The sequence below is a fragment of the Schistocerca americana genome, chromosome 1, assembly GCF_021461395.2.
Source record: "Schistocerca americana isolate TAMUIC-IGC-003095 chromosome 1, iqSchAmer2.1, whole genome shotgun sequence".
Classification (NCBI taxonomy): domain Eukaryota; kingdom Metazoa; phylum Arthropoda; class Insecta; order Orthoptera; family Acrididae; genus Schistocerca; species Schistocerca americana.
The window spans coordinates 236601749-236628038 of record NC_060119.1 but is presented as its reverse complement, the minus strand read 5'-3'; the positions used below and the strand labels follow the sequence as shown (position 1 = coordinate 236628038).

The window sequence follows — 26290 nt, the reverse complement described above, 5'->3', positions numbered from 1 at the left end:
AGGATAATGGAATGTAGTCGAATTACGTCGGGTGATGCTGAGGGAATTTGATTAGGAAATGAGACACTTAAAGTAGTAAAGGAGTTTTGCTATTTGGGGAGCAAAATAACTGATGATGGTCGAAGTAGAGAGGATATAAAATGTAGACTGGCAATGGCAAGGAAAGCGTTTCTGAAGAAGAGAAATTTGTTAACATCGAGTATTGATTTAAGTGTCAGGAAGTCATTTTTTAAAGTATTTGTATGGAGTGTAGCCATGTATGGAAGTGAAACATGGACGATAAATAGTTTGGACAAGAAGAGAATAGAAGCTTTTGAAATGTGGTGCTACAGAAGAATGCTGAAGATTAGTTGGGTAGATCACATAACTAATGAGGAAGTATTGAATAGGACTGGGGAGAAGAGAAGTTTGTGTTCTGAGGCATCAAGGGATCACCAATTTAGTATTGGAGGGCAGCTTGGAGGGTAAAAATCGTAGAGGGAGACCAAGAGATGAATACACTAAGCAGATTCACAAGGATGTAGGTTGCGGTAGGTACTGGGAGATGAAGAAGCTTGCACGGGATAGAGTAGCATGGAGAGCTGCATCAAACCAGTCTCAGGACTGAAGAACACAACAACAACAACAACAACAACATGCAAAGTATGTCATTAGGTAAATTCGCTTGTTTCCGAGAGTAGACATTATATGAAGGGCAAAATTAGGTGAACTTAACTGTTTGAGAAGCTCAGAAATACGTACACTCAAAAATTTACAGCATTCTGCCTTATTTCTTGACTTCCGGTTCACATGCTACATCAATTGTTGGTATGACCATTTCTTGTACAGACCTGAATATAGAATGTTTATCAAAGTTTAAAGAGAGTCCATTTTCAGAGAGTCCCAGCAAAATTATTCCGTAAGACATTACCACATGGAAATATGCATATTAAAAATCTCTCCTGATGCTTTTTCTTTATTGCCATTTGTTTTAACACAATTATTGTCGGTAAAAATTAACAATTCTGCTTCTAGAATGTAGTGTGGTAGCTCATTCACATATATAAGGAGTAGGAGCATACCCCAAATAAAACCCTGTGACTCTCCCTTTATGGTTTCTCCTCAGTCATTAAAATTCTCTACCCTTAAAGCACTGTTTGAATTATTCAGCAGAACTTTTTGCATTCTGTTCATTAAGTACAGTCCAAAACAGTTGTGAGTAAAGCTATCAATTCCACAAAACTTGAGGCTTTCTAAAAGTGTACCCCATATGATTTCCACAATCAAAGGCTTTGAAAAGATCACCAAAACTGCCAACTGGCAATGTTTTATTATTTAAGATTTGTAATATTTGTGAGTGAATGTAAAAATAGCACTCTCAGTTGAGCAACTCTAATGGAATCTTGATTGTTACACATGCTAAGTAAATTGTTTCTGCTTAAATGAGAGTCTCTATGGACCCTGGGCCCATGGAGTTGCAATGAGAATACAGCCCAGGTAAACAATGCAGAAAAGTTTGTTAAAGAACACATAAATGAAAGACTCCTTCCTGGAACAAGTTTTTACAAGAACCATTTGTGGTAAAGTTTTGATTATCATTTGATCACCACAAGCCCTTAACTGGACAGATGGCCAAGCCCTTAATTAGACAGATGGCCCCAATAAATGACAAAGTTAAAGTCTATTATGTTCACTTTGGAGTTGAAAAATTAGAACACAGAGTAATGGTGACAGCCAATACCAAAGTCCACTGCAGTCTTCAGTCTAGAGGCCACATCTAGATGATGCCTCAGGTAATCAACAATGGCTCCATGTTGTGGCCGCAACTGGCGGTAGCAGTGTTGAAGATTCTAATGATTTCCTTCAGCAGAGCTCTGATTGACAAAACACTACTGTGGGCAGTATCTAGCCCAGAGGACCCGAAAGAATGAAATGGTCTGGCACAGCACAACACAGGTTGTTTTTTCCAGTATGACTGGGATGGCCCAACTTTCAGGGATTGCAATCAAAATGCTCTCATCTTGCAGGCATTGGAGTTCTTTAGCTTACCCAGTCTGCAAAAGTACATTGCACACTTTCAAGAAACGCAGCAAAGAACTCCAATGCCTGCAAGATGAGGGCATTTTGATTGCAGTACCTGAGAGTTAGTGGGCCATCCCAGTCATAGTGGAAAAACAACCTGCGTTGTGCTGTGCCAGACCATTTCATTCTTTCGAGTCCTCTGGGCCAGATGCTGCCCACAGTACTGTTCAGTCAATCATAGCTCTGGTTAAGGAAATCATTAGGATCTCCAACACTTTGCTACCACCAGTTGCGGCCACAACATCGAGCCATTGTTGATTACCTGAGGCATCACCAGGATGTGGCCTCTAGACTGAAGACTGCAGTGGACTTTGATGCGTGAAAAAACGGATTCCTATTTGTTGCACAAACCCCATAAATATACGCTGGCCATAGGGTTATTTCATATCCATCTAGCAGGCAACAACCAATACAGCTAACTGGCTGTAAAGGTGAGTGGACTTTTCATACAAGGCCAACAGAAGACATGGACAGCTGAACAACAGCTGACAGCTGGGCTGAGGCTGTGGAATGCCGGTCGTCCCCATTGCGTTGGCCTGCTGTCGGAGTTGTGTGGTACACCTGGTGCAGGTAGTGGATGAAGTAAGAGAGTAGAGGGCTTCACATATACCTGGCAACTATCATCTGCCCCGGTCCGTTGTGTTTTGCTTTGTTTGGCGGTTCAATCTGTTCTGGACAGTTCTATTGTCTCGTGGCAAAACTTGATATCAAAATTGTTACAATATTACTTCAGGATGGGCAAGACTTTGGGCAGTTATATGGAAAGAATACAAACAAGGAATGCGTGGAACAAAGTTTGCAAGATCGAAGGTTTTGAACGAGTGTGTGACATAGACAGAGATGATTACTGGAAACACGAATCATTATTTCATTTACATTAAATACACAATTTTTTCTTATAATCAGTACCACATTAAGTATTAGATAATTGCCATTTTACAGAGCCCTCGGGTGTCATAAAATAATTCATCATCATTTCTTGTACCTTATTGGCAGAAATTTCCCCTTGTGTGCATTTACTTCATGTTATACTTTCAGGTCCATTTGCAGACTGGTGATAATAGAACACTCTTTCAGCAACTGCTAATTGGTGTCCAGAGAATGGTCATAGAAGGTGTTGATGCTGCCCAATTTTTTTTAAATTTTAACTATTTTTTCCACTCACTTGAATGTAGTTGCCAACATTTGTACAGCTGGATACTTCAAGTGAAGGATGAGTAGCAGCATTAAATGGAACTCTTCATTCATGCATGGAGATCACCAAATGCTCATAAACTTCTCCAAAAATAATTAAAACTTATCTCCATCGTCCCTGAATTCCTCAAAAAGAACAAAAAATTCACCTACTTTATCACTTCCTATATTGAATCCATGGATCCAATGTACCCTCCTCCTCCCTCTTCTTCTTCTTCTTCTTCTTCTTCTTCTTCTTCTTCTACACTACTACTGTTCTGCAAATGCTGTACTACACAAACCACACTAATAATTGGTCATGCTCCATTTGCAGTCTGAGGGAAACTGAAGATAGACAAGCCATGGACGGACAGCATGGTATTCTGTGCTACTGTCTGGTAAGTATGAAGAGATATAGATCTCGTATCAGTACAGCAAGAATGTCAGATTTTCATCAGCTGGGTTGATGTGTTGTAAGACATAGATGGCTGGATACTATTAGCAGAGTCATGGAATTCCAAACCCAAGGTGTTGAAAAGGTCTAAACTGAGAATGTTTGTGGCTCCCATTGTAGCAAACACATGGACGCGTGCAGTGAAGGCAGTTGCCTAGAACTGGATCCGAGCATAAAACTGGCCGTCAACTCAAAGAAACAAACTGGCTGGTGCAGTGTAGTGCTGGCGTATTTACCCTGGCTGTGCCAGGATACAGCCTGATGAATTTGTGGCCATATAACCCCACAGAAGCAATCAGGCCCACAGAGCCAGTGACCTATGTTGGCACTCACACTGCCGCCTATCAGCCCAGCACATGTGTGAGGTCCTCTGGCTGTTATCTGCATGTATGCCCCTACGGCTTTGCAGGGGTTGGTCACTCGTGATGCTAGTATGAGAGGGGCTCCTAGCAGAGTGTACATATCAAAATTATTTGAATACATTACTTTTTCAAACATCTTTTAAAAGATGTAAGTAAAGAAATCAGACAATAGCTATTTAACTCTTTTTTATCACCTTTCTTATGACGCCTGAGATGCGTTATATAATCACTAAGGACATTACATATTAAGTAACAATAACTTTTCAGAATTCTGTTTGATACTCCATCAACAACATATGAGCTTTTGTTTTTTAGATTTTTAACAAATTTATTAATTTCAGCAAAGGACACTGGTGATACTTCTAGTTACTTAAAGTTTTGTGGAATTATATTTTTAATATATTCTCTTGCTTCTTGAAGTAAACTATTTAATTCTATTTTTGCTGTTACATTTAGAAAGTGACTATAAAAAATACTCACAACTTGTGAATTATCAGTCACAACATTGTCATTTCTATTAACAAGTGGGTACACATTAATTGTTTCAGCCTAAGCACTGTTAATAAAAATATTATCGGTGAGTGTAGTCCAATCCAAGTAGGAAAATTGAGTACGGAAATTTGATTGAAATGTCAAATTACTGATTCTAGTTTTTTTCCTTGTACACTGACTGGCAGTCCTGTCTACCACATTACAATATTCCACAGAGGCCTGGTTTTTATCTTATTGTTTGTGTTATTAATTTCTGTTAGGACATTTGTACTTCTTGACATTTGAATTACCTTCCTTAAAATACTACCATATTTTTTGTAGTATGCATGTAATGTCGGGTCTTGACTTATTCTGGCCTTTATATAAATTTCCCTCTTCTCCGTAAGTGAGCTTTTAATTCCTTCAGTTATTCACAGTTTGCTTGTATTTTAATGAATCTTCTAGATAATTTTTTAGAAAAGCAACTTTCAGATACTGAGATTAATTTTCTATGGAATAAGTTGAAATTGACATTAGCATCTCTTTCTATATATACCTGATCCTATACCACCTCTACTGTTTTAACTTACTCTTAATATGTTCTATTATGTTATTATTAACTAGTCTAATTGTTTTATGTGAACCTGCCTACAGCAGTGAGGCGTTATATTGTTTATTTCCATTAATCATTCATCATGATCACTTACTCTATTAACAATTGGGTACACATTAATTGTTTCAGCCTAAGCACTGTTAATAAAAATATTATCGGTGAGTGTAGTCCTATCCAAGTTGGAAAATTGAGTACGGAAATTTGATTGAAATGTCAAATTACTGATTCTAGTTTTTTTCCTGATCATATCCTTTAGGAAATCTACATGAAAATCTCCACTTGCTATTGTTTCTTCTTGTCTGACAGGCAGCACAATAATGCATCTAGGTTTCTTATAAATTGCTGGCAGTTTTCTAGAGGGGTTATGCAGACTTTTACAATGACCAGGGAAGTATTCTGCAGTAACAACTCACAAGCACATGCTCGTAGGATGTGATCTACACAAAACTATTTGTTTCAATTTTTTTTATTTTATGTACAACTTTCATAAATCTTGCAATTCATCCTTTTCCCATGTTAACTCTACACAAAAATTATGCTAATCTATAACACTTGATATTTGACTTTTCCATCCCTGTAGTTAAATGGTGTTCCGAGGCACACAAATCATCCATACTTCAGAATTATACATGGCTTCAAGGTGAACAAAAAACTCACCAACCTTCTTTTGCAGCCACTTAAGTTTTTGATGAAAGAAATAAATTTGATTTTTCTCGAAACTGTTACGTGTATTATGACCATGTACAGTTCTAATTTCTTTCAATATTGTCTGTCTAACCTAAAATATGTACCGTCTCTGACTCCAGTCCCCCTCTGAATCTAATAATCACAGGGCTTTTGTCTTGTGTGCTCGTAACCCCCTTACACTTACTGCAAGATGCTCAGCTAATCTTTCCTTTCCCTCATATTCAGATGAAGGCCATGATTTATGTATCCCCATCTTCCAACTGTGACAACAAGCACTGCACAGATGTGAGACTGTTTCAGTCCAAAGCAATCCACTCAGCTCTTCAAGAGCTGGCCATGGCACTGCAAAACCTCCACAAACTCTTCATGATTGTATGCTGTTGCTGCTCCTATTTCCTCCAGGTAACCTTTAATACTATATTCTACGTTGTTAGCCCAGCTGTTTCCTGCTCCTCCTACTGTACGTATCTGATCCTCTCCATCAAGATCTCTGTATAAGGCTCTGCATCCATTTCAGCTGCTTATTTCATAACCTTGGGAAAGTGTGTCCAGATTGAGAAGTGGTAAGCACAGTGAAGATTAGGTGTCCACCTCCCATTCATCAATATCTGCAAGAGCGGGTGAACAAAATGAAACGTCAATGGTTGGAAGGTGGGCAGAAAGAAACCCTCTAGCTCAGCTGAAACAGGTTCAACATCTGTTCAAGTAACAGGCACCTTTTGATAAAATGAGGCTCTCAAGAACTCATCCCTTTGGTAGGTAGAGGTGGAACCCCAAAGCACATTGTGTGCATCATAACAGCCCTACAAGGAAATATCTCTGAAGGAGTTGCTTGATTAGAGCTGTGAGAGAATCTTCTTTAAGTGAGCAATTAGCTATCCCTAAGCTGTGCATACAATTTTCAGCAATGTATGCAAGCTACTGTCTGCAAGTTTAAGGTGAGTGAGACAGGTGATGCGTAGTGTATATAAGATGTTACCCAAAAGTTCGCAGAATGTATGTTTAACTTCCTAAGTCTAGTCAGTACAATGGAACACCACCAGGTGGTACCTCCCACATCCTTTGAGAGCCAGTACCAGGGGCAGCTTTGTGCTAGATGGTTACATTTTACTCATTGTGTGCATTTCCCCATTGGAACCTGTTGCACAAAAATGATGCCGCTGTTCCGAATACAGTACTAGAAGATTGTAGGTGGATATATGCAATGTCATAGGGGGCATGTCAGACGATTTTGTCTGACAAACTGCACACCCAAGGGATTACCTCAAAGTGTGTGCCATGAATTGTCAGCGACAAGCAGAAACAGCATTGCATGCAAGTCTGCTGAGAATTTCAAGGAAGGCTTGACAGAGAACCAGATTTTCTTCTGACATTTATTAACAGTGACGAAAGCTGGGTTTACGGGTATGATCGTAAAACTAAGTAACAATGGAACAACCCACCATCACCCCATCACAAGGAAGCCCAGCAAGTGAAGATTAATGTGAAATCCATGTTCACATGTTTCTTCAAAAGGGAAGGAATTGCCAATATGGAGCTTGAACCTCTTTGTTAGTCTGGCATTTCAGTGTTCTACCATGATGTTGTGAGGGAAAATGTCAGAAGAAATCACTTAGAAAAATGGCGCACAGGCAATTGGTTCCTCCATCATGATAATGCATCGATAACCCAGGAGTTTCTGGCAAAAAACAAAATGACAGTTATTTCTCATCCATCGTACTCAGCCAACTTGGCACCAAGAGACTTTTTTCTGTTCCCCAGAATGAAACTCGTGTTAAAAGGCTGAAGATTTCATACCATTGGGGAGATTCCAGCAGAATGGCAAGTGATAGTAAACTGCACCACAAAAAAAAATGAGTTCCAAGCAGTTTTCAGTTCATGGAAAAACTGCTGGGAGCAGTGTATACACCCCCAATATGATTACTTTTAAGGTAATTGTGGTGAACAGGAGCTAAGTAAAGTGTAATTTTATTTATCTGTGTGCTATGTGAACTTCTGGGTAGCCTCTCGCATTATTTGTTATGATAATGTCACAACTCCTTCAGATCTGTCACAGATAAGATTATCTTTCTTGTAGAGAGCATAGCCTCTTAGCACAGGAGGATCAGATGTTTAAAATATGTCTGCTGTGAAAATTGGCACAGTGGTTTCTTCTGTGGCAAATGTTTGAATTTCTTCGTGTAAGTTCTAAAACCATTTACATTTCATTATAGTATGGCGCCCATTAATCAAAGTGAGTTGTCTTCTCCCCTGTTGTTCTTTTTTGGTGATGTGCTCCTGAGAGGCAGAGTGTGGCAAGGGATAGGTGATATTTGGGCTTGAAGGTCTTTTAGCAAAGTCATTATAATGCACAATACATTCATCTTTATCATTTGAATTTAAAAAAGTTTCTAATCAGCTGGTTTTTTTTCCAATTCTCTTTGAAGTTGCTGCAGCCCTTGTTCTATGTTCTTGTTGAAATGTCGGAAGTACAGAAATGCTCACTTTATTTTGATAACACAGACAGCAAAATAGTGAATTCCATATGTTTAAAGTTTGAGATGTGTACCACTGCACAGGAAGTGGCAGGCTTGACAACTAGTGCTGCTGAAAACACCTATCTTGAAGCAACACTGCTGCGTTATCTTTCCATCAGCACAAAAACAACAGTCTCTGTTCTAAGAGGGAAATGGTTCTGAACAATTAAAGTACATTCACAGAATGTAGAATGCCACAACAGCCTTGTGTGCTGTTTGGCCATATCTCCTGCAAGTATCAAACCATTGTTTATGACAGTACTATAACGCACTTCTGTTATTTAAAGTATCGGGTATTTGCAATATATAGCCATAATTTCAGATAAATGCATCCACCCACAATATGTATGGCCAATATAGAAGATTTAAATATTAAAATGAAGTCTCTTGTTTTCTCTGAAATGTCGCCCTCCCCACCCCAAGGTAAGATAAGTGAAACATCTATTTTCCCTCTTTCAGTATCTACAGCATCTACAAGCATGTTGCATCATTTCCCAGTTTTTGTATGGATAACCATACAGTTTTAACTATAACATCGAAAACATGTTACATAGTTATTTTTTTGTTTTGCAGTTACATGTCTCAGTAGACCCAGAAATCCCTGCACCACAGTACCATAGCACACCACTAGAGGGACCAAAAAAGAGCACATCCCAATGATAAATTTGAGCATCATGTCATTATTAGTTTTTTGTATTTGACAGGAACAACTCTACAAAAATTCATGCCAAGCTGGTGGAGGCATATGGCAAAAATGCACCATAATATTACACAGTGGTCAAGTGGCACAGATGTTTCCCTTATGATCAAACAAGTCTGAATGACGAAGACCAACGTAGCAGACAATCTCTGTGTAGAACCAGAAAATGTAAGATAAGTGGAGGCTCTGTGCTTTGAGGACTCGTATAGCACAATCTAGGTAATGGTGGGAAAAGTGAAAACCAGTCACAGAACAATTTGCAACATCTCACGCATTTGGAACATCACAAAGCCCACCATTCACTGTAAGCCATGACTAGTTACACTCACTCAAAAAGTGTACCAAACTGGGACAGCCATAGAAATGTTACAGATACATCAGGCCAATCCAGATGACTTATTTAGATGCTTAATCATCATGGATGAGTGCTGTGTGTATCACAATGATTCGAGACAAAAAATGAAAACAATCAGCAGAAATATGTGGATTCACCATTATCAATAAAGGTGAAGACCCAATAGTCACTGTGAAATGTGTTGCTGAAGGTTTTTGGGACTGGTAAGGTGTGATACTAACAGATTATTCTCATAAGGGTCAAAGCATTACAGGAGAACACTGCCGAAATCTCCTGACAAGGACATGGGAAGTTGTCAGGATTATGAATTGTGCGAAGTGGACCAAGCGGTGTTTTTGCTCCTAAACGGAGCAGCTCATGCTGCACAGGACACAGACCCACATGCTGCTTCTTTGGGCTATCACATTTTACCCCATCCACTGTACTCTCCCGGCATGGGATCCAATAACTATCATTTTTTTCCTCAGATGAAGAAAGCATTAAATGGCAGGCATTTACAGAATGATGACAAGGTGATTTTCAATTGAGATAATTCCATGAAAAGCCAAATGAAGACTTCTACAGCCAATGTCTCTTCTCAAGTCACCTTTCCCTGAGAAAAACATGCTGTACTGGAGGTTTATTGAGCAAAAAAGGACTAACATCATTACCAAGCTTCATGGCCAGACCTTGGATTTTCTTATACCTTGTTAAGTCCACTTGTTACTGCCTGCAGACCATCATGTATGTAAAGGAGTGTCAATTTCTAAGTGTAGCATCTTCTCAACATATGAAAAAAAGACATTCGAACAAACTACACCGTAGTATTTAAACAAACTTTTATACTAGCAGAAGATGTGAGTGATACATAGAGGGATTGTAGTATACTCCCACAGTCATAATACAAAGCTGTTTCTTGAAACTTGAGGGGTTAACTAAGCCGCAAAGTCAGTACTGAACCTGACAGGGGTTCTATCAGGCCCTGGAGCTTTATTCAGTTTTAAAAGTTTCAGCTGTTTCTTAACACCACTGACACTAATATTTCTTTCACTCGACTTTTCAAAGGTGCAAGGATTAAGAGACAATTCTCCTGTGTTTCCATTTGTAAAGGAAAGTTTGAAAACAGAGCTAGGCATTTCAGACGTTTCTTTGCTACTCTCAATTGCAATTCCTGCCTCATTTGCTAGGGACTAGGCACTTATTTTGATGCCACTAACAGCCTTGACATATGACCAGAATTTCTTTAGATTTTGTGAAATATCATTTCACAATATTCTGCTATGGTAGTCATTGAAGGCATCATGCATTGCTCTCTTGACAGGCAACAATGTTTCATTCAGAATCTTTCTATCTATAGTCTTATGCTTTCGTTTACACCTATTATGCAGTAGTCTCTGTTTCTTTAGACATTATTTTACAGTGACTGTATGCCACAGACGATCCCTCGCATTATGGTCTATTCTACTGGGTATCACCCAGTGTATGGTCAACTAACCATTTAAACTTGGGCCTTAGTTTCTCTACATGCTCCTGCTCTCTGATGAAAGTTTCAAGTTCCTCATTCAGATATAAAACTACTGCAGCTCCTGCAACAAGATCTAAGATTGTTGCAGAATCTAAGATTGTTGCAGAATGTCACAGGGCTCTGGTGAAGCGAGAGGGAAGCAATAGCGTAAACCAAATGTGGGTCCCTGGCCACTCAGGGATCGGTGGCAATGAACAAGCCGACAGATTGGCCAGGATGGGGGCACAGGCTCCATTCATTGGACCGGAACCTGTCCTGACAATAACAAAGTCTATGATCAAACTAGAACTCCAGAACTGGCTTAGTAGACAGCACATAGAATACTGGACCAAGGTCTACAAACAAAAACATGGTAAGGTAATGATGCCAAAGGATGTGTTTTAAAAGAAGCTCTGTAATCCTTGGCTTGAACAGGAAAGAGATTAAACTCATGGTTGGACTGATGACCAACCATGGTAATTTCAAAAACACTCCTACATACAATGGGTATAACGGAAGAAGACCCCAAATATAGGATCTGTAATGAGAGTGAAGAAACTGCATCACACCCAATCTTCGAATGCATGGCATTAGAGAGCAAGAGACACAGAATTTTTGTGACAACTAGACCTGAAGAAATTGTGTCTAAGAAAGAAATGGTAAAGGGACTCCTTGCACCATTTAAGGGCATTGGTTGGCTTTACTAGATATATAGGGAGCGATACTGTACAATGAACTCGGTTTCAGTGCAGGCAGTGGCGGGTTAGACCAAAGCTGTTTTAGCTTCCCTGCCAAAATCAAATCAACGATTGGGGAACTTGCGTACAAGTAAAATGAGGTTTTCTCTGAAGTTCTTGGCTACATCAGGAGACAAGTCTGGTGGGAGATTGAAGGATCAAATTACCATTTTTTGCCCTCCCCCTGATACTGAGCCTTGCCCAATTTCTTCAATTTCTATCTTGGTAGATTTGAGTGTCTTGCCTATTGTGACAAATACATCACCTCCCTTTCACATTAGCTTATTTTTTTGATATATGTTAAAATTTTCCACATAAATCTCACTGCTATAAATTTCAGGTTTCAACCAGCTTTCAGTACCTAGTATTATGTGAGCTTCAGTGCTTCCCAAGATCACTTTGAACTCAGCCACTTTGTTGTCAATGCTTCAGCAGTTAACCACTTGGATTTTAATACTGTCACCTGTGGGAGGCATTTCTTTTGAGATTAGACTGATACTTCTCGCTTTCTTACAGGTACCATTATCTGGATTGAATGAAGAGTTACATAATCTAAAAAACTTTTGTGTGCATCCCACACACAGTCATCTACCTGGGGAGCAGCCTCTTATGTGTAATGCACACCGTACAGTTATCAACCCTATGCTGCCAGTCCAGGAAGCCAAGCCTAGCCTGTCACAGAAACTTCGAAGTCTCTGATTCAGTCCTTCCGTTTGACTCAGAACCAAGGGGAGACAATCAGTTCTGGGGCCAATGCTGTGCACAAGGCTGTTCTTCTCTGCCAGTCACTGGAATGATTCAAGTATGACCTCTGTGACCAGATGACAGGCATCATTCATTCCAACGTGTGTCATGATTTGCAGTAGGTTGCAGCCTGTTCCCTCAATTGCTGCTGGAATAGCCCCTTCAATAAGCTGAACGTGCCCCCAGACACACACACACACACACACACACACACACACACACACACACTGAGTGCACCAGGTGTCCTTTCCTATCCCCTGCTGCCATTCCTCCAAGGGGTAACATCGTTCTCCATAAATTTGAATTGCCAATGATTAATAGACCCCTAATTCGTACCCTTTTGTATTTGCTTCCTCTTGACACTGGACTAAACAGGTTTCCCCAAAATAGGTAAAGGTAGTCCCACTGGCTCAGTTTCAGTGAAAGACAGCACCTTGAACTTATTGATTAGAGGAATCGGTATAACACCCTGTGTCCTCCCTGGCCCCCATCCATCCTGTACAGGATGTGTAGCTCTATCATTGAAACGCCACTCACAGTCAAGTGGATGAGTAATCACAGGCCCATACTTTCTGTAACGGAGACAGGATCCACAGGAGATGGTAATACTTGAGGTATCTTTGGTACCAGTACCACAAGTACATGCCTCTCAGGAGCTCTTCCAACAAACCAATCTGCAGTAGCTGCCAACTATTAGACAGTAGTTAGACAATTTCCAGTTGCTTACGAATGTCAATCAACTCATTCCATATCTGACAACAGCATTCACAGTAGAGGACAATATTAGAATAATTACAGCATACACAGAGGCATTCAAACCATCATTATTCCTGCACTCCTTACTTGAATGGCTTGGGAAGAAGTTCTAATAACTGGTACAATGGGACATACCCTCTGCCATACAATTCACAGTAGTTTGCAGAGTGTAGATGTAGATTAGTCTAAATGTCTGGCCTCTTTAGTTTCCCTGTCTGGATGAGCGTTGATGCCTACCAGGGGTAAGCTAATGCAACTGGATGATTGGAATTTTTGATTTAAATTTTCTGTTTCCTATCCTCAAACAGCCACGAAACTAGTCAATCTAACCGCAACCCAATATATCTAGGGAAGTGTGCTATGACTGGGATGCAGCAGGTTCACCAAAGATTGCCTGTCAATGACTGTTTTGCCTCTCCACCCTGTCAGTTTTTATAGTGTTTGTACAATCATTGCAATCTGGATCATTATGCTAAGATTCCTGCTCTCTGCAAAACAAGAAGTTCTACTATTAAGTCTAATTGAGACTGCTGATAGCATGCCTAGATCACACAATTATGGAGCACTGAGGATGCCAACCACCTCCAAGCCTGGTACCCTGGAATACTCCAAATCAGAACTCAAAAATTGAAGACCAATTTCCCCAAGATGCTTCCTACTTGCAATAGTCCGGAGACACATGTGACTTACAGAATGTTACAGAAGAGTACAGGTAGCCCATCATGTCCAAGAGTAATTTTAAATTTGTCTTTAAAAATATTTTGAATGGCTGATTTATTTGCCACAGAAGGATTTTCACCTCAGTAGAAGTTGTTTGTTTCCCGAACTACTAACAATGAATCTACCTACCACTCCCCACCCCCTGTGTACACTATGTGTGTGGGTAATTAGGAGTCTGAGGGAGGAATCACATGATAGCTGCTCATCACTACTCCTGATTGGTGGTGCAGGGTGCGAATTCTCTCCTGTAACGGCACTCTGCTAGGTGGAGTGTGTTTCCTTCCTCACTCCTACGCGGACACAGGTCCAATATTTTTCAACGATGATCACCTCTTGGTGATGCCAAGACTGGGCGGAGGCCTAGGAGATTGTCCTGGACACGAATAGTTATACCCCATAAGGATATGAACCTGTATTGAGAAATGGATACGGTAGTAGAGGGAAAAGTGGGGTGATGGTTCCAAACTAAGTGAAACATACACACATCAAAAAAAGTTTTGCATTACCTCGGTTCTGAGAGTTCTGGAACCTGTGCAGAAAATTGGAAGAGAGATCAACATAAACATCATTTCCACCCTTTTTATTGCTCATGAAAGCCACACATTGATTGTTGTATCACCATGACCTTCAGAGATGGCGGTCCAGATTGCTGTACACACTGGTACCTCTAATACACAGTAGCAGATCCTCTTGCATTGACGCACGCCTGTATTTGTCATGGCATACTATCCACAAGTTCATCAAGGGACTGTTGGTCCAGATTGTCCCACTCCTTAATGGCAATTCGGCGTAGATCCCTCAGAGTAGTTGGTGGGTCACGTCGTGTATAAATAGCCCTTTTCAATCTATCCCACACATGTTCAACAGGGTTCATGTCTGGAAAATATGCTGGCCACTCTATTCAAGCAATGTTGTTATCCTGAAGGAAGTCATTCACAAGACATGCACAATTTGGGCACGAATTGTTGTCCATGAAGACAAATTCTTTGCCAATATGCTGCCGATATGATTGCATTATCGGTCGGAGGATGGCATTCACGTATTGTACAGCCATTAAGGCGTCTTCCATGACCACCAGCGGCATACATCGGCCCCAAATAATGCCACCCCAAAACAGCAGGAAACTTCCAGCTTGCTGCACTCGCTGGACAGTGCATCTAAGGCATTCAGCCTGATCGGGTCTGGTTGAAGGCATATGCGACACTCATCGGTGAAGAGAACATGGTGCCAATCCTGAGTGATCCATTCGGCATGTTGTTGGGCCCATCTGTACCACGCTGCATGGTGTCGTGGTTGCAAAGATGGACCTCGCCATGGATGTTGGGAGCGAAGTTGCGCATCATGCACCCTCCTGCGCACAGTCGTAACACGACGTCCTGTGGCTGCACAAAAAGCGTTATTCAACCCGGTAGCGATGCTGTCAGGGTTCCTCCAAGCCATAGCCCGTAGGTAGCGGTCATCCACTGCAGGAGTAGGCCTAGGGTGGCTTGAGCAAAGCCTGTCATCGACAGTTCCTGTTTCTCTGTATCTCCCCCATGTCCGAACAACATTGCTTTGGTTCACTCCAAGACGCCTGGACACGTCCCTTGTTGAGAGCCCTTCCTGGCACAAAGTAACAATGCGGACACAATTGAACAGTGGTATTGTCGATCTAGGCATGGTTGTACTACAGATGACACGAGCTGTGTACCTACTTCCTGGTGGAATGAATGGAACTGATCTGCTGTTGGACCTCCTCCGTCTAATAGGCCCTGCTCATCGATCATTTACATCTTTGGGCAGGTTTAGTGACATCTCTGAACAGTCAATGGGGCTGTGTCTGTGATACAATATCCACAGTCAATGTCTATCTTCAGGAGTTCTGGGAACTGGGGTGACGCAAAACTTTTTTTGATGTGTGTATAATGAAAGCAAGATACAAGTGAGCTAGGATGAGGAAATAAAGTACAAGGTGAAGTGTTAAGATGGGATGGGGGCTCGAGGGTGGAACTGACAGGGAACAGAGATACATGTCGAGAACCTAGACTAGAGGAGATTAAGATCAGGGGCTCAGTAAATAGCAGATGTACTGGAGGGATAGTTTCCACCTGCAGGCCAGAATAACCAATTCAGGTGTTAGAGCACATGGAATCTAGTAAAACTCAAGGGGAGGGGGGGGGGGGGGGGGGGGGGGGACACCAGAAAGGCTTGACAAAGATGCAGATAAAATAAGTAAAAAAGTTAGATGTCTTCGGCCAAGCCAGTCAAAGTTATAAAACGCAGAAAACGAGCAGCTGCTCGAGCGTCATCAGCTAAAATATCCGGTAAAGTAGATGGCAGGGACAGGACAACACGAGATTGACTAAAGCGGGGACACGACAATAAAACATGGCGCACTGTTAATGCCTGACCACAAGGGCACTGAGGGGCTGGGTCACCGGTGGCTAAACCGGCAATGCCCAATCCGCAACCTGGTCAGAAGGACCTCTTCTCGCCGAGATGGTCGGGAGGAGGTTGTCCAAGCAGTTGGGAGCGGTTTTACTGCCCGGAGCTTGTTTCCTTGGAGGGATGACCAAGCATCCCACCACAAGCGAAGAAGGGCTGATAAGAGCGGTGGTCGGGCATAGACAACAGCCGGCAGGCATACCGACACAGCAGTACGTCGCGCCGGTAGGTCAATGGTAATTCGGCAGCTTCAGCATAAAGACTCTCGACAGGACTAGTGTAGAAGGCTCCGGTCGCAAGACGTAACCCCCGATGGTGGATGGAGTTGAGACGGCGTAAGAGGGATGGCCAAGCAGACGAGTAGACGAAGCTCCCATAATCCAGCTTCGATCGGACTATGGACCGATACAAGCGAAGCAGGACAGTGCGATCCGCTCCCCAAGATGAACCACTAAGAACTCTGAGGACATTAAGGGAACGTGTACAACGGGCCGCCAAAAAAGAGACATGCGGCGAGACCAACAAAGTTTCCTGTCCAATGTGAGCCCTAGAAACTTAGTTGTTTCCACGAATGGGAGAACAACGGGACCGAGATGTAAGGATGGCGGAAGGAACGCTTTATATCGCCAAAAGTTGATACAAACCGTCTTCTCTTCAGAGAACCGGAAGCCATTTGCCACGCTCCACGAGTATAGGCTGTCTAGACAACGCTGAAGGCAGCGCTCCAGGAGGCATGTTCTCTGGGCACTGCAGTAGATCACGAAGTCATCGACAAAGAGAGAGCCTGAGACATTAGGTGGAATGCAATCCATAATTGGATTGATCGCGATGGCAAAAAGGGCTACGCTCAAGACGGAGCCCTGAGGCACTCCGTTGTCCTGGAGGAAGACGTCGGACAATACGGAACCCACACGTACCCTAAACTTTCGATCCGTTAAAAAGGAATCAATAAAAAGGGGCAGGCGACCGCGTAGGCCCCACCTGTGCATAGTGCGGACGGTACCTCCTCTCCAATAGGTATCATAAGCCTTCTCCAAATCGAAGAACACGGCTACCGTTTGGCGCCTTCGCAAAAAGTTGTTCATGATGAATGTCGACAAGGTCACAAGGTGGTCAACAGCGGAGCGGCGGCGACGAAAGCCGCATTGGACATTGGTAAGTAGCCGTCAAGATTCAAGAATCCAGATTAACCGAGCATTAACCATGCGCTCCATCACCTTACAGACACAGCTTGTAAGAGAAATGGGGCGGTAACTAGAAGGAAGGTGTCTATCCTTCCTGGGTTTGGGTATAGGAACAACGACGGCGTCACGCCAACGCATGGGGACCTGACCTTCGGTCCAGACGCGATTGTAGGTACGAAGAAGGAAGCTTTTGCCCGCCGGAGAAAGGTGTGCCAGCATCTGAACGTGAATGGCATCTGGCCCCAGAGCAGAGGACCGGGACAGTGCAAGCGCACGTTCGAGTTCCCGCATAGTAAAGGGGGCTTTATAAGTTTCCAGATTCAGCGAGTGGAAGGAAGGTCGCCGAGCCTCTTCTACCTCTTTCCTGGGAAGGAAGGCAGGGTGGTAATGGGCGGAGCTTGAAACCTCCGCGAAAAACCGGCCGAAGGCGTTGGAGACAGCCACAGGATCAACAAGGACCTCATTACCTGAGGTCAGGCCAGGTACCGAGGAGTGGGCCTTAATGCCCGACAGCCGGTGCAGGCTACCCCAGACGACAGAAGAGGGAGTAAAACTGTTAAAGGAGCTGGTGAAAGAGGCCCAACAAGCTTTTTTGCTGTCTTTGATGACTCTACGGCAATGCGCTCGGAGTCGTTTGTATCCAATACAATTCGCCAACGTAGGATGGCGGCGAAAGGTGCATAAAGCACGTTGTCGAGCACGGATAGCGTCTCTACAAGCCTCATTCCACCAGGGGACGGAAACGCGACGTGAAGAAGAGGTAGTACGAGGAATGGGACGTTCGGCAGCATTGATGATAACAGCCATGAGGTATTCGACCTGACTGTCACAACTGAGAAAATCATGGTCCGGAAAGGTCGCCAGGGGGAAGTAAAGTCCCCAGTCAGCTTTCGGTACGTTCCAGCTCGAAGGACGTGGGGATGGGGTGTGGTGCAGGAGATGAACGACACAGGGGAAGTGGTCGCTCGAATAGGTGTCAGAAAGGACATACCACTCGAACCGATGGGCAAGAGTGGTAGAACAGATCGAGAGGTCCAAGTGGGAGTAGGTATGAGTAGAGTCCGAGAGGAAAGTCAGGGCGCCAGTATTGAGACAGACAAGATTGAGATGGTTGAAGACATCCGCCAAGAGTGAGCCTCTTTGACAGGATGCAGGAGAGCCCCAAAGGGGATGATAGGCATTGAAGTCACCAAACAATAAAAACGGCGGAGAAAGCTGAACAATCAGGTGCATCATGTCAGCCCGACTAACTGCGGATGACGATGGAGTGTAGATGGTACAAACTGAAAAAGTAAAAGCAGAAAGAGTAATACGGACAGCTATTGCCTGGAGTGAGGTGGTCAATGGGATGGGATGGTAATAGACATCGTCCCGAACGAGCAACATGACCCCACTATGAGCTGGGATACCGTCCACAGGGGTGAGGTCATACCGCTCCAAGGTATAGTGGGTAAAGGCAATACGGTCAGTCGGGCACAACTTGGTTTCCTGGAGACCAAGGACAAGCGGACAGTGCAGGCGGAGGAGCAGTTGTAATTCCTCCCGATTAGATCGAATACCTCTTATGTTTCAATGTAACAAGGCCATCGCTAGTCAAAAAAGAGGGGGAACGAGACGGGGGAAGAGCTGGTCACTTCGACGGCCGCGGAGGGCCAGGTTTCGAGGGAACAACGCTACAACCGGCGGGAGGCGGATCCTGATCCATCGAGTCGTCACCAGCTGTGGCCGCTGTCCTGGGTTGTGTAGGAGGGGCAGCATCATTTGCCGACGAGAGGCCAGCTGAGCACCTGGCAGCAGAGCGTCCCGGTGAAACTGAGGACGTCCGGGAGCAGCGACTCACGGATGGAGCGTCAGACGAAACGCGCCGGGGTGGAGAGGGGGATAGAGACTTCTTCTTGGAAGTCCGAGGAGGCACAGGGATGGTGGGCTGGAACCCGAAGAAGGTGCCCATGCTCGGGGTCCGTTTTGGAACGCCGGACCTCGGAAGCTGGGGTCTGGAACGTTTCCCCGATGGACGCCTGAGAAGAGGATCGCTTCTCAGGCGGTGGGGGGTGGGAGGGGTGGGGGGGGGGGGGGGAGGAGGAGGAGGAGGAGGAGGAGGAGGAGGAAGGGTGGCCCCTGGGGCAGAGGGGGCGGGGGCCACGGGGGAGGAGGATCTGGAAGGGAGGGATTTGGGAGGCGGAGGCATAGACCCCGGATGGGGGGAGGAGGCGGAGGGGGGACAGGATAGGGGTGAGGATACCGCGGAAGGAGTGGACACAACTGAGGCAAACGAAGTGGTCAATGGCACGGGATGGAGGCGGTCATACTTCTTCCTGGCCTCAGAATAAGAGAGACGATCCAAAGTTTTGAGTTCTTGTATCTTCTTCTGCTTCTGATACGGGGCAGTCTAAGGATCTAGGCGAGTGGATGCCAGGACAATTAACGCACCGAGGTGGTGGGGTGCATGTATGTTCCTCACGAAGAGGACGTCCACAATCGCCACAAAGGGGCTCAGCTCACACCGTGACGACATGTGTCCAAAGCGCAAACACCGGAAACAGCGCATAGGAGGCGGGACGTAAGGTCGCACGTCGCACCAGTAGCACTTCACCTTTACCTTCTCCGGGAGAACGTCCCCCTCGAAGGCGAGGATAAAGGCCCCGGTGTCGATGCGATGGTCTTTGGGGCCGCGCTGGACTTGCCGGACGAAATGCACGCCTCAGTGCTCCAGGATGGCCCTGAGTTCCTTATCAGATTGCAGCAGGAGGTCCCGATGAAAAATAACCCCCTGCGTCCTATTTAGTGCCAGATGTGGGACAATGGACACTGGGATGTCCCCTAGGCGGTCGCACGCCTGGAGCGCCGCCGACTGTGTGGCGGAGGTGGTCTTTATAAGAACGGCCCCGAACGCATCTTACTGAGAGCCTCGATTTCCCCGAAGATGTCCTCAATGTGCTGAACAAAGAACATGGGCTTGGAGGTGGCGAACGTCCCCCCATCGGTTCGAGAACAGACCAAATAGCGGGGGAAGTACTTCGCCCCAAGCCGGCGGGCCTGTCCCTCCTCCCAGGGAGTGGCCAAGTGGGAAAGGGCAGGAGAACCAGAACCAGAGACAGTACCTTTCCTTTTGAAAGACTCGGCCGCAGAGCGACCTGATACGTGTTGACGTTTCATCTGCGAAACGTCCGCCCCGATACCACCCACTCTGACCAGGGGCTCTCCCCACGGGCGCCACCCAGCCTCAGCAAGGGCCACCTGGCAGGATGACCGTTGCCGGGAGTCCTGATGCCCCAAGGAGACGGGCATCTACTCCTTGGCCGACGTGGGGAGGGTGCAGTTCAGGTATCGGCAGTAGGATCCGTGTGTTGTCAGGGGGCTACAACCTAGAGGGTACATGACGACCCCATCACAACGGGCTGGCTACCGTGCTGGATTTCTGGTGCCATGGAAAGTCCATCATGATCGTAGGTGCAGGTGGGGACGCACTATGGGCGTAACTTGTACAACCCATCAGGCGTTTAGGCCCAATTTGAGGAATAGTGGGTATGGTTACAACGCCGGTACAATGCTGAGTGCCAAGGTCTTAGTGCACTGAGGACCAGTGGTACACCACGTAAGGCATCCTTCCCCAAAAGGCTCGTACTTCTGTAGAATTTTGAAAAATGGAGGTCAAACCCCAAGGGGGACCATCACATGGAAAGCCGAAACGGTTGAAACTCCTTTTAGTCGCCTCTTACGACAGGCAGGAATACCTCGGGCCTATTCTTACCCCGGACCCGCAGGGGGTACTGGCTGGTATGGTTGTCTGCTGATCCTAGTTGGGCAGTGCCCATGTACAGGTAGCTGTCGAGTGGTTACAATAAAGTTGGTAGATGAAACAACTGCTTTCATAGCACCTGCCTATGGTGAAGTAGGATGTGTCAGTGACAGCTCTGAAATGATAAATGGGCTGATGCAGGGGACGACCTCATACTTGTGACCTGCACATACATATGACCCATAGGACATGCGGTTAGAATAAGGAGTATCATAGGGATGGACAAGTATATTCCTTAGGGTGTTTGGATGGGAAACTGCGAATTTGAGGGCACAAAGAATACTGAGGGCGATATTATTCATTAAAAATATAAAGAGAAACAGTTGAAGACTGCGACTCAGTTCTTCCAGTCCTGGGCAACAATGTGTGATGAAATTTAGTTCCTTTAAAAAACAGCTTGAGCTATTGAGCTATAAATTTGTGGTAGTTAATCATTTCTATTTATTCATTTCAAAACTGGACATTTCTGTCAGTGAGGAAATGTTGTAACATATGTAGACAGTACTGAAATGAAATATAATAAATGAACATGGGAATTTTATATGTGACAATGAAAATAACACTAAAAATAATATTAATAACAATAGCAATAATAATGATACGTATAGCATTAGAACATTTTTCCTTATCTTCAGGGCCCAAACACAATATCCAATTATTTACCCCCCCACCCCCACCACCTCCCCCCAGACAAAATTATTATTTGGAAGTACCAAACAGTTAAAGATGTGTAAGTATCATTTTAAATTGTGTGCCTGTCAACCTCGCTTCAGACTGCAATCCTTCAGTGTTGATCTATTTTGACTAGTTTCAGTTAGTCATTCAAACAATTATCAGAGGTTTAAATAAAATATTTTCATGATGGCAGTAATTAAATACAATAAAATTTCTTTTTGTTTTATTTACATTTGTATTGGTGACTAACACTGACTGAAGCTTTAAATATGAACAAATGCCCAACTCATCAAGTGGCTAGCATCCTAGAACAACAAAAATTACGCTTAACGCAGTGTACCTTAAGCGGCCAACCAAATTACGATGCATCAGTGAAAAGATGCAAAAAACACATGTTCATCTTGGTGATTCTTTAATGTGTCATCAGGGGTCATAAGCATATATTACTCAAGTGCCAGATTTAAAGTTAGAGTCTAGTGAACAATGCAAGCCATCAGTATATTCTTTGAAGTGTGACACCATATATCACATACTTAAGTCAGTAGTGTTTTTTGTTTGTATGCTCGAGTTGTAGATGTTGATTACGTGCTTTTTCACAGTATGTGGTTTAGTTCTTCTGGATTGTGGCTTACATCATGCTGTTTATTAGATCTTTATCAGTCTAGTGAAGACTGAACCATTGAGGATGATGTTTGTTTTGCTAATACTTTTGTGTTGTTAGTGATATCATCCATAAGTTGTTTCCTAAGATTTATACCTCTGCCATGTTAACAACACCACTGGTCCATCAGTGCACTATCAGGTAGTCTACTAATGGGTGTGAAAAAATTCTATCATTAAAAAAACCTTGTGGGCACGGACACAATCAAATCCAAACTATCAACAAAGGATATCTACCTCCTTTGTAGACATACTCATCTGCACTAATTTCTTCATATACCCACACCTGCCCATGGATTGATCTGTGGGCAAACTTTTGCAGATTATTTCACAAGAAATGGCACAGGCAAAGAAGACCATTATTGAAAAATGGGAATGATTGATGATATCAGAATCTACCAGGTGAAGCATATCTGGACAAAGAACATCCTGAATTTGTGTTGTATTTGTATGTCTTTACTCACCCCATAAACCATGACTTGCTTCACAGTTTGTACACACTAACAAGGGAAGATCCCCCCCCAGTCTGAATACTCTAAAAGAATATTCTGTTAATGGAAGAATTTTGCAAACCTGGAGCTCATGTCCCAGAGATTACATGAAAGCCACCACACACACTTTCTTGACTATGGCCTAATTTGGTTATGCCCCAAAATCTTGGTTGTAGTAACAAAGGTCTAGGTTAGGTTGAAAAGTGACAATCTGGTTGTCAGTTGACTAAGTCAATGAATGTTACAGAGAAATAAAGGTGGTGGCGATAAAATAACAGCAGTGCAACCTAACATTTATGTTTGCAGCATATCAAAAAATGCAAGGTGGGGACCAAAACATAACTTACACCACCATGCAAATGTGAGCAAACCATATCAAAGCTAAATAAAACGAATAAAAATATTATATTTTTAACCATAAATATCATAACATTCAAATAACTCAGCACAGAAGTGTCACAAAGTTAGTTTGTTCCTTAGTTGACAAACCATGCGTAAAAGACTTCATAAAAGAGTTTTTTCCTCGCCAAAGCACACAAGAAGAGTTGTAATGTCCTGGTATTTGAGAAACACTTCTGGCAAGTTACACTGCTACCACTTGGGAGTGAAATTCTATGAGGCATTGCAATGGAGTAAAATAAATATCACAAATTAGTCCCTGAATACAGATTCTATATACTCAAATCTTCACACAACAGGCTATCCGTGAAACAGAAATATTAAAATAAATAAACATTCCAGCATTACTCCCTAATTTTAATTAATAAAGACGTACAAATATCATGTTCCCTGACATTACCTATAAAGGAAATACAGTTTCAAAGTCACTATCTTTATTTCGTATTCATAATTTCTTCAAACGTTAATATTTTTATCCAATACATACGAATAAGACTCAAGATCATACACATATTCTATAGGCCTTCGCACCTAAACTAAGACAAAAAATTTAAGTTACCAGAATACTACACGGGAAATTTAACAACCAAGAGCTTGCGAATTAATACGTAAGGGAAAAGAAAGAAAACATTAAATTAGGTTGCACTATCTGTTCATGAATACAGATCACCTCTTAACACAAGCACAGTGGATTCCAATTTACGCTTCAAAACGGCGATTATTTATGAAAAATACAATAACTGACAAATCTGTTGATTTGTGGGTTAAAAAACACAAATCTAGTTTACCATGAGGTAACGTGGCCCTCTATCAATCAATAACAACATGTACAACTACCGGAGAAACGAAACAATTTGAGGTTATATTATCGTCAACAAAGTACAATAAACACTAGAAAGCTTTGATGACACACTTGAAACAAAGCCGCAATAACCCGACTACGTTAATATGAGTCGTTAGGATCAACTTACGGCTCTAGAACTTCGACAACACTTATATGTTGTATGTCTGCGTTATTATCACTACAGTAGTACGTAGTTGTCGACCGCAATAATTTTGAATTAGGATGAAGATCACTTGCCTGCATTAAGTTTTCTCCATTTCCTTGCCGCTTTTGGTGTCTCCCACCTGTGTGCGGCATCTAGAAATATTTTGATTCAAAATACACAAACCTAACCAAATTCTCCCAATAATAGAAACAACTTTCGACTGTTTACAGATACATCGTTCAAGTTTTGGTGTCTTCAATGGTTGGTGCTACTGAGTCACAGATCCTACAATTAACAGAAGTAAAGTTTCAAAATAACAATCTTGAGAGCGTGCTACACATCGCTACTTCAATTTGACGCTCTCAAAATTTTCTGCTATTAAGTTGGAGTATATAAAATGAAAATTTTGAGGTTAAAGTATTGCCAGTCAAGTCTGTTGCCTTTTCCAATCTTCTAAGCTTAGATGTGTCACTGTTCAGTGTTAGACTTCAGTTTCATGAGTTTAAAAACTGCATAAAAATTAAGATTGAAAAATAACTCAGAAATATGTTAGAGGGTATGATAAAGTATGAGCGTATGTATATTAGTTTTTATCCTTGATTCTCCTGGCGAATATCTGTGAAAATAGCTCAAATGCGTGCAATGCATAGACTCGCAAAAAAATATTATAACTCCAAAGTGTGTGATACACACGTTTCCTCCTTTGTACAGACCAATGTCAACTTTCAGCGTTATCTCGGATTACAAATTGCAGTACAACACAGGCTAGAAGGATCAGGAATATTCAATGTCATTATTTGACATTAAACGGCAAATTTTAAGTATTGCAGTGGCATGTTGGCCACAGTGAGCAGAGATCTTTTCGTAAAAAAACGCGGTAAAGAAATTTGCACCAAAGATCACATGGCCTACCTTTGTAGACAACGTCCATGAGAACGACGGAAGACTATAATGTCGATAGATGAGCTATATGTAAGTAAGTCCTATTGAAGGACTTACATATTTCTGCATTGGAATATATTAACGAGGCAAATGATTGTTTCAGCAATAATATAGATGAAGATTTAAGATCCCAGCACTTATTTCTAAAGGCAGTACGAGTAAAATGAACCAAATTGTATCTTAAAACGTGGAAACAATTCTACATCTTCTACATTGCAAAAAGCTTTGTTGACCATGCAAAATTCGAATTCTGGAACTATACCGTAGATATGGTCTGGTAAACTACTTGTAAGTAGAATGAGATTTTCACTCTGCAGCGGAGTGTGCGCTTCCTGGCAGATTAAAACTGTATGCCGGACGCAGACTCGAACTCGGGACCTTTGCCTTTAGCGGGCAAGTGCTCTACCAACTGAGCTACCCAAGCACGACTCACGCCCCGTCCTCATAACTTTACTTCTGTCAGTACCTCGTCTCCTACCTTCCAAACTTTACAGAAGATCTCCTGCGAATCTTGCAGAACTAGCACTCCTGAAAGAAAGGATAATGCGGAGACATGGCTTAGCCACAGCCTGGGGGACGTTTCCAGAATGAGATTTTCACTCTGCAGCAGAGTGTGCGCTGATATGAAACTTCCTGGCAGATTAAAAATGTGTGCCGGACCGAGACTCGAACTCGGGACCTTTGCCTTTACTTGTAAGTAAATCAGGAAGTAGAGCACTCCAAAAGAAAACTAACGAAAATAATGTATCATAATACCAGTTTGACTAATTTCCCTAATTACTATAGGTTATACGGGAACTCTTATATTGTATTTATCCACATGAACTGACTGCTCACTTATTTAACAAATAACATTTATTTGTACTCGGATAAGACCAAAAAGAAAGGAGAGGAA

The 26290-nt window shown here is 42.9% G+C and overlaps 1 protein-coding gene across 2 annotated transcripts in view; it reads right to left on the bottom strand.

Moving 5' to 3' along the window:
• LOC124622270 (zinc finger protein 16) overlaps positions 1-24682 on the bottom strand; it is a 138892-nt gene extending 114210 nt beyond the window's left edge. For both annotated transcript variants that reach the window (XM_047148043.1, XM_047147971.1), the window contains exon 1: positions 24546-24682. The gene's annotated coding sequence lies outside the window, so the exon portion shown is untranslated. The remainder of the gene's footprint in view (positions 1-24545) is intronic.
• Between the last annotated feature and the right edge of the window lie 1608 nt (positions 24683-26290).